General features: G+C 32.8%; 1 pseudogene; it reads right to left on the reverse strand.

Moving 5' to 3' along the window:
- Nucleotides 1-652: 652 nt before the first annotated feature.
- LOC110710895 lies at nucleotides 653-5,183 on the reverse strand (annotated as a pseudogene).
- Nucleotides 5,184-8,737: the final 3,554 nt, after the last annotated feature.

Below are 8,737 nucleotides of genomic sequence, written 5' to 3' on the forward strand. Positions count from 1 at the left end.
GTTAAGGGGTGTAACCTTCACCTCGTGAATGGTTTACAAGTTCCTAAAACTTGTTGGCGACTCTTTTGCTCTATTTTCTTTCCCTTTGGACGCCACCGTACTCGAGTGTATGATCACAACGGGGTTCAAGGTAGGGGTAATGCTTGAAATATTCCCTACAGTGTGTAACCTTAATATTAAATTTGGTTGTTTTTTTATTTGTTGTCCATCCACTTTCGTAAGATTCAAACAACATTCTATAAGTTACTCAAAAAAATTTTGGAGACTCCTTATTTTTACTCTTTTATTAACTCATTCAAAACACTCAAATTCATACCTTTATTGCCATATACAATCAAATGGGTCAATCCACATAGGATATTTGACCCTTAGAGTACATTCATACAAGTGGAGAACACATATAATTATATAAATAGGCCAATTAACCATAAATGTCTATGATAACACACATTATTGCCGTACACACTCATATGTTTCAATCCACATATAGGATGGATTGAAACATTGACACTTAGAATACATTCATACAAGAAGAAAACACATATAAATAGACCGATTAACCATCATACATATCTTTAATAACACATACTAAAACGTGTCTTTTTAAAACCCATTCAGTAACCTTGGCCGCCATGACTACAAATTTATATTATCAAGGATGTAACGCAATTGCTGATCTTAAACCCAATATAGGATGAATAATATAGTCACTAAAACCAGCAATAGTAAAGATATTCTCCCATTCTTGTTTAGTTCGTTCTTGTCCTTCACTAGTAACAGACATCATCTCCATATCAAGTAATAATTGAGCATCATCAAAGCCTTTGTAATTGTCGATTTGGGGATCCACAACTATATCAATTATAATCACTTTACCTCCTTGATTTTTGTTGGGAATTGCTTCTTTGCATCGTTTCAATATCTTTATGCAATCAGTATCACTCCAATCATGCAATATCCACTGCATATTTTGTAATAAAATGCACTTTCATTAATCATAAATTTTGTTTCAAAGTTATTGATACGTTTTTACATTTGACATTATTAAGAAATCTAATTTTAAATAAATTATAATTCATAAATAGAAAACAAAAACATAATCATGTAGGATCTTGTTAAGTTCATATTTTAAAGATCAACTATTAACCATCAGAGTTAAGCATTGCTAACGGCCTAACGTTATTAAAGTAACGTGTTAGCTAATGTACATATTTGCTATTAAAAAAAAAATTAAAACAAACAAACAAACTGTTATTTGTCTAAATGAGGTATGCTCCATCTATTTATAAGGTCAAGTTGCCTATCTATCAGTAGACCTGGCAAATGGGTCATTCGGATCGGGTATGGGTTGGGTCATTTCGGGTCGGGTCAAGTTCGGGTCAAAAGATATCGGGTGAAGTTCGGGTCGGGTCAGGTCATTTCGGGTTTCAGGTTGATTTCGGGTCGGCCGATAATCGGGTCGGGTATCGGGTCAACACTTTGGGTCGAGTTTGGGTCGGGTCAAGTTTGGGTCGGGTCAGTTTGGGTTGGGTCAATTTTCGTGTCGGGTCAGTTCGGGTCTGGTCATTTTTCGGGTCCAATTTTCGGGTCAACTTCTAGTCGAGTCATATTCGGGTGATTCATTGGGTTAAATTCAACTCTGTATACATATTTATTTATTTTTTGATGAAAAACTCACTATATTTATGAAGGCTATTTTTTCATGGATTATAGTAATTGTTTGACTTTTATTAACCTTTTTTTTTGTGTGTGTTTAGAATTTTAGACTGAGAATCACTTTCAGGATCTCCTGAAACTAAGAGGGATGCTCTAACTAATTGTCATTGTTGTAATAAGTTCTTTGAATTATTCTTATACCACATCCATCCCAAATTACTCTTAACGATTTGACATTTTGCACTATTCACACATCTCACTTTGACCATCTTTTTTAGCTATTATATGAAAGTCAATGTAGTCATGTAAGATGTTGTTGGGTCTATTTTAATGTATAATTTCCTAATATAAACTTTTTATAACTTATATAATTATTTACTAAAAGAAGTTAAAGGTCGGGTCATTTTTCGGGTCGGGTCAACTTCGGGTCTCGGGTTAACTTCGGGTCGGGTCGTTTCGGGTCTTGGGTCAACTTTGGGTCGGGTCATCTCGGGTCGGGTCGTTTCGGGTCAAGGTCGGGTCAGTTCCACTTCGGGTCGGGTATGGGTCGGGTCGGGTTAATTCGGGTTTTAGGTCAATTTCGGGTCACTGGTTTCAGGTCGGTTTCGGGTCATGGATCAGATCATTCGGGTCGGGTTATCGGATCTGGGTCAGGATTGCCAGGTCTATCTATCAGTCACACAGATTCAAAACTTATATACATTTATACATCCACAATACCACAAGTTCCCAATGCCCGGCCCATACCTTATGTCTTTTCATCAAACAAGAAAATTTGCCCTTATATCTTGACTCCACAAAGGTGTTAGTGTGTTACAAAGTGCCATTCCATTTGTCTTAGTCTAATTGGAACACTTTTTTTATGTACATAGTTTTATGGAATTGGATTACAAATTTATGAAAAATTAGGTGTGAAATAATTAAAGGTGTTAGAAACCATTATAATTCACTTGTGAGTGTCTCACATTAGAGAAAGAGGATATATTATTCCACTTTATAAGGTAGAGGAATTACTTCTATTATTGCTAATTAATTTTAGTGTGGAGCCTCCATAGCCTAATTTGTGGACTAAATTCTCCTCCTCCTTATTCGGGTTGCCCAGGCCCAAGCTTGAAAAGGGGTTTTAAGAACATTAATACTCCACTCAAAATAACATAAGTTGTGATGATTAATTGTTATTTTAAATTAAAAAAAAATGTACTCGTCATTAGAGTGGACTTTATTTTTTATAAATTGACTGACTATAGTACATGATAATTTGATATTTGGAGAATAATCATTACCTGATTAAAAACACTGTACGGTGATGTATTACTCATAATGTTAGAACTATAAGCTGTCATTACTTAAGTAAATATCTAACTATGTATACAAAAAGTTCATAATATCTAATATACTAATGTTAGAATTGAATGTTTATTAAATCTAAGTATCTAACTATGTATATTCCCTCCGTGTTTTATTAAGTGTTACACTTCCCATTTTCGGTCGTGTTTTTTTAAATGTTACACTTACTTTTTTGGCAAAAAACAACAATAAAATATTATATCTCTCTCCTACTACTACTTTTTTATTATATCTTTTCTCTCACATTTATTAATTTTCAATAAATTATTAACTTTACTATCTTTCTTTTACAATTTTTTAATACTTCAATTACCCCACTTACCCCTTATTTTATTTACAATTAAATTGTCTAAAACTATGTGACGGTCAAAATATAATACTTACAAAAAAGTTCATAATTAACTGTTATAATTTATGTGGCCTTTACATAATAAAAATAGAGTAAAATAACGTCATCTTACCTTAAGTAGAATAACATCAGCATGGGGAATAGCCTCAAACATATCACCAACAACAAAGTTCACGTTGCTACAATTCTTTTGTAACCCACCAACAACTTGTGGTAAATCAAGTACACTGCACTTCAGCCATGGGAAGGCCTCAGAAATGGCCTTAGCCGTGGCCCCGTTACCACCACCGACATCGATCAACGACTCGATTCCCTCAAGCAAGCCCTTAAAAACATTGTTGGTGACCAACAAGCTTGTAACAAAACGGGAATCACTTTCCATGGCTTGGTTAAATATATCATTAAATTCCGCATCTTGGCTAGTTAATTCCCAAGCATTCTTCCCATGAGCAATATGGAAAGGAGATTCACCCTCGCTTTTGAGCCAACTACTTATATGATGAGATGATTTCATAAGCCTTGGATCAAGCATTCCAAGGGCAAAGGAAGCTTGCGAAAGAGGGTGATCTTTCAACAGTAGTTCGGAGCTCAATGTAAGGACAAATCCTTCTTCGCCGCTGGGTAAGGTTTTCATACAGAAGAATTTGGATGATACAAGAAGGCGCATTAAGCGCGAAAGAGAAGTAACTTTGTTAGGGAGGATAGGAAGAGAATTGCTAGCTCTTTAAGTCTCATTGGTTTGCCATGTTTATGAATGGTGTCTGGAATGCCTAGTTGAACTGCACATTTTAAAGCCATGGATTTAAGAAAGTAGAAAACATGACTCCATATACGAGCTTGTGCCTCTAGTAGTTGCTGTTTTGCTTCTTCTTTGGCATAGATGGGTGAATACATTTGCAATTTCTTTCTAGAATGATTGATGGTATGTTAGTAGCTAGTGTAACTCTTTATAGCTTTATAATGGCCTGGGTATAAGAAAATCTATAAATATTATTAAAGTAACTAATATATGCAAGTGACATCATCATTGTCAATGTGTTGATTTCTTATAAATAAATAACTAAATAAATAAAATTCCACCAATACTATTAGTGACATCTTCTTTTTTTTTTCTAATTTTTTTTTATTTATCCTTTTTAAGATAAACTTTATGTTTAAAAATGGTAGATTATAATCACTTTTGTTCCGCTTCATTTCAATTCTATTCATTACAATTGAGCTCCTATCAGTTTAGTTCATTACATTTCAATTCAGTTAAGTTCTTAATTTCCTTCTTTTATTAATAATTTATTTTAGCTCAGTTTAGTTCAGGCACAATCAGTTCATTTTAGTTCAGTTCAGTTCAGTTAAACTATTTTTAGTAAATCAAAACAAGCCCTTATACACTTTCCTAAAGCTTTTACAACTAAAGTAACTAAATATACAATTTCATGTGGAGTAAAAAAATAAACAAAAATAAAAAATAAAAAAAATAGTGGTTGGTATCTTTTATTTTCATTTTGTCCTCTTATACGAATTTTTAAAGTTTTATAAAACAATTTCATACATTTTATTGGTGATTGTATGAGTTTGGATTTTCCACTTTTTAGTTTTTCTTTAATATTTTTGTTTTTTTTTTAAATTGAATAAAAAAAAAAACCCATAAACTAATGCTAACATTTTTGTTATATATTTTTTATTTTAATTATGAAGTAAATTAGAACATTTAACATCATGTCTTTCAATTCATTATTTAAGCTTAATTATTGAAAGAGAAGGGTCATAGTACAATTCATTATGTTTTGCTTAAATAATTTAAATTATACATCACTACACATACAAGCAAGATTTTTATTTTATTTTAATTAAGAAGTAAATTAGAACATTTAAAATCGTGTATTGAACGGGACTAAATATTTTAAATAATATCTATACTATATACTAAAATAACCACCAAAGGGGACACTTGGCACAATTTTGTAAAAAAAGTTTCCCTCCAAAATGCTATTTATTTAATTTCTTAATAATATTCTATTAATAAATTTTATTTATATATATAATATGCAACAAATAAGAATTTAAAGATATACATAAATAAATTTAAATTTGAAAAAAAAATGTTACTCTTTTAATTTCAATTAACTCTATTTCAATTGACTATTATTATTAGTAAATCTTTGTAAATCCGTGCATTTCACGTGGTTAAAAACTAGTTATAATAAATAGTTTGTTATGATAATATCTAAATATGGATGACAATTATCCCATGTACAATCTAGAATACTCTAGAGTTGGGTATTTGGTCTTATTCGTTGATGGAACCCTAGGTAATGTACATGTATATATATCCCGTACTAGATGGAATATTAAATACAATGTAACAATCTTCCCTCATCTCTCTATATTTTCTCTTCCATATTTAACACGTTATCAGCACAATTGCTAGTCAACTGAGTAGGATTACCAAACATTTATCTAGCTAGAATCGCATATTATTATTATCATGTAAGTATGATCGCAACTCATAACAATTATAATTTGACATTTATCTACTTTTGCATGCTTATTTATTGGAATATCAACATACAAAACGAATACAGAGCATGATATATAATTTAAGGTTCCATTCTTTTTTTTTTCTCCATGCTAACGTTCTCATCTTCTATTTTGTCCTTATTTATGCATGATTTGTATCATGTCTATTTATGCATGATTATAACGTTTAGAACATATTTTGGATACTATTTATATATACTTATCTTTTAATATTATTTTGTATAGTGAAAAATGTCGAACCTTGCCAAGCTCGAATTTGTGGCCCTTGATATTACCGGAAATAATTATTTATCATGGGTTTTAGATGCTGAAATACACCTAGATGCTAAAGGGCTTGGTGAAACAATCAAAGAGACTAATAAGGCAACACCTCAAAATAATGCTAAAGCCATGATTTTTCTTTGCCATCACCTCCATAAAAGGGCTCAAAAATGAATCTTTAACTGTGAAAGACCCACAAATCCTTTGGAGTGATCTAAAGGAAAGGTATGACCACCAAAAAAACGTGATACTCCCTAGAGCTCGTTATGAATGGTTGAATTTGAGATTGCAAGATTTTAAATCTGTTAGTGAATATAACTCAGCTATGTTTAAAATAACTTCTCAATTGAAATTATGTGGAGAAAATATTACTGATGCAGATTTGCTTGAAAAGACATACTCCACTTTCCATGCTAATAATATTGTCCTACAGACACAAAATAGAGAAAAAGGTTTTAAAAAATATTCCGAATTAATATCATGTCTTCTTGTGGCTGAGCTAAATAACGAGTTGTTAATGAAAAATCATGAATCACGTCCTACGTGCTCTACTCCATTTCCTGAAGCGAATGTGTAGACACCTACTTTTGGCCTCTTGTCCCTAAAGGAAGTGCAATGATATTACAAAAATCCGTTCTTTATGTTAGATCAAAGTGGAAATGTTTATGGACTATGAAAAGAATTATGAAGTAATTTAAAATCCATATTTGAGACCAAGTTATCTTAGAGCCTTGTCCGATTAATAATTAAGACTAAAACGTGTTCATACATGCTTAAACTTTATTAATAACGGACCCAAATGCGTCAAATGCAATGATTGGATCCAATGGAACCTACATTGTTGAAAAACCGAGCCAAATAGATGAACTAACCATCAAATTCCCATTCAATGCCTATACATATGGATATCCCTTTCAAAGAGCTTTCCAAAGGTATATTATAATCCCAATTCCGAGCCAAAACGAAGAAGTTATGATAAAAACACTAAAACCGAGACCTAAAACCGACACCCTTGCACTCCAACGGTCATAACTTTTGATCCATAACATATTTTAACCTAATTCCAACGGCATTGTAAATTAGACATTCATAGATTTCCAATTATATCTCACACGCCTTAATCCTCCTCCCCAATCAAAATTTATGGAATATTTAAAAACGCGTTTTCGTATAAGGCAAACCGCAAACCAGCGCAACTCAATCAGTTGCGCGCGCCTTGTGTGCGCAACTCATTGAGATGCACGCGGCACCCAGCGCGGCTCAGAGAATTGCGTGCGCCATCTGACGGCGCAGCTCTAAAACCCTAAACCTAGATCCCTATGCCTATTAATAGGGGTCTTCGTTCAGCATTACGGGGACCGGAAAAATCAGAATTAAAACCCTATTATTCTCTAAACCCTAATCTCTCTACTTCTTTTACTATCATACTACTTTTTCTTCTCTCTTCCCAAATACTTTAAAACCCTAATTGAATCCATTGAAGTCCTTAGAGGTACAAAGAAGAAAGAAAGTCCATAAAAACATTAAACGAAGATTTAACATTAAAGAAAAACGGTTAGTTTCCTGAGCACTTAGATAAATCACTTTTCTTTTATTGTTTAAATAACTTTAATTGATTAATTAGTGTTGTTTTATCACTTTAAATAAAATTTTAATTAATTAATTCACATAGTACTATTTCATTAATCAAGACTAGAATTTGAATAATTAATTGTTGTTTTATCACTTAAGACAAGGCGAATATTGTTTATTTTGTTCTTTCACGAATATTGATTAAACAAATAATAACGACTTTTGCAATGTAATTACTACGTGATTAATGCTTGTAAATAAAATCAACTAACTTAGTCTTTAGGTATCACGTTGCATATATTGTTTGGTAATGAAATTGTGAAAAAGGAAGAGCTAGTAGAGGTCGTACTAGGGCTAGAATAGCGATTCCTCCCTAAAAGGAACGTTATTTTAGTACCCTCGCTCCCGAACTCATTTTTGGTTTATGTAGACCAATTTGGGCATGGGTAAACTTATGATTCGTGCTAATTATTCCATGAACTCCACATGGAAGAAAGGCATGAACGAGGTTTATGAGTTTTCCTAAAACTCATTGGAGACTCATACTTATTTCTTAAGCGTGATGAGAGTATCATTTCTAATTCAAGGTCTCCTAAACAGTCAGGAATTCAAATCATAATACACCCTAACAAGTGTAAAGTCCTAGGATTTTAAGTAGCCATGGGCATTTAAGGAGAGGACTCCTTACAATGGGATCACCCTCCTTACAGAATGTGACAACCCATAATGAGAAAGAAACTAAAAAAAGAGACCATTCCAGTAGTAGTGGTCGAGGTAGAGGTCGCGGTTGTGGCCAATGGCGCGGCCGGAGTCATGGACGTGGATATGGTAGAGGTCGTGGAGGTCATTTCATAAACTCACATTCTCACTAGAAGTGGATACGTAGAGATGATAAAGAGAAAAGTGATACCAATATATGTTACCGTTGTGGAGGAAAAGGTCATTGGTCTCGGGTTTGTAGATCTCCAAAGAATCTTATTGAACTTTACCAAGAATCATTGAAGAAAGGAAAGAAAG

Source organism: Chenopodium quinoa, unplaced genomic scaffold (genome assembly GCF_001683475.1).
Source record: "Chenopodium quinoa cultivar QQ74 unplaced genomic scaffold, ASM168347v1, whole genome shotgun sequence".
Taxonomy (NCBI): Eukaryota; Viridiplantae; Streptophyta; class Magnoliopsida; order Caryophyllales; family Amaranthaceae; genus Chenopodium; species Chenopodium quinoa.